We start from the raw sequence: 1,264 nt of genomic DNA, 5'->3' as shown, positions 1-1,264 counted from the left end.
TTATAATAGTGGTCTTATACAATAGTTGTCCTTCTGTGACTGACTAAATTCACTCAGCATAATGCCCTCCAGCTTCCTCCATGTTATGTTTCGTGGCTTTATCGTTGTTCTTTATCGTTGCGTAGTATTCCATTGTGTGAATACACCATAATTTGTTTATCCATTCATCCGTTGATGGGCACCTAGGTTGTTTCCATCTTTTTCTATCATGATACGAATTTTCTAGGGGATACAGTTCAACCCAAACATGATGCCCTTCTCCAGGGACTGGTCCTTCCTGATAACGTGTCCAAAGTAAGTGAGGTAAAGTCTTGCCATACTCGCTTCTAAGGAGCATTCTGGCTGTACTTCTTCCAAGACAGATTTGTTCTTGCTCATCAAATACTTGAATGAATTAATGCATTTGGCTATACTCATCTAGGCATAAAACTTTTTGGTTAAATGATTAAAACATTATATCAGGAAAGGGATATTAATGTTGCCCAGGTAGAACTTGGTCCCTTTTTCAGATTGGAGGGTGCAGAAACCCATTTCTGCCCATTGGTTTTTCACACTGGTGTTTTCGCTTTTGTACTGCTCCCATTTCTCAGTCTGTAAAATGAAATGGTCTCTAAGGACCCTTCCAACTATGATTCTGGGATTTAAGGAAATGTGTTTTTGAATCACTAGTACAGTAAATGTTCAATATAAACAAGTCAAGAAATAACAAAAACCACCAAAAAATAATTGTTCCACCATAAACGTGCCTGGTTTTATAAGACTTGTTAAATAAATGAATGAAAGTGTACAGATAAATATTCACACCTTATAGATCAAAGTGCACATAATATTTTTTAACCAGAAATGATTTCATATAGATTTTTACATAGCTCTATTTATAGTTTACCCACTTACTTTAATAGCAGTGTGGCATTTCATTATATCCATATTGCATTGTTTTCTTAACTGATTCCCAGTTTGTAGCTGTTTGAGCACGTTTTGCTATTATAAGTAGTACAATTGTAAACATTTTTAGAAATAACTTTAACAGTGAGAGCAAGAAAACTTCCGTGCCCTCAATCACATGGTAAGGGCAAAAGTGTTATTCCACATCTTTCCTTATAAAGGGGGGACAGCCCAGGGAACAGAGACATCAGGCTTTAGAATGAGACAGAGCTAGATTTGAATCCTGCCTTCACCACTAACCAGCAAAGGGATCTTTGTCCAGTAATTTTCCTTGGCCACCAAGAGCCCAGTTTCCTCACGCGGATATGGGGTTAATATT

This window comes from Trichechus manatus, unplaced genomic scaffold (genome assembly GCF_000243295.1).
Source record: "Trichechus manatus latirostris isolate Lorelei unplaced genomic scaffold, TriManLat1.0 scaffold00099, whole genome shotgun sequence".
NCBI lineage: Eukaryota > Metazoa > Chordata > Mammalia > Sirenia > Trichechidae > Trichechus > Trichechus manatus.
Note: the sequence above shows the minus strand (reverse complement) of the source record.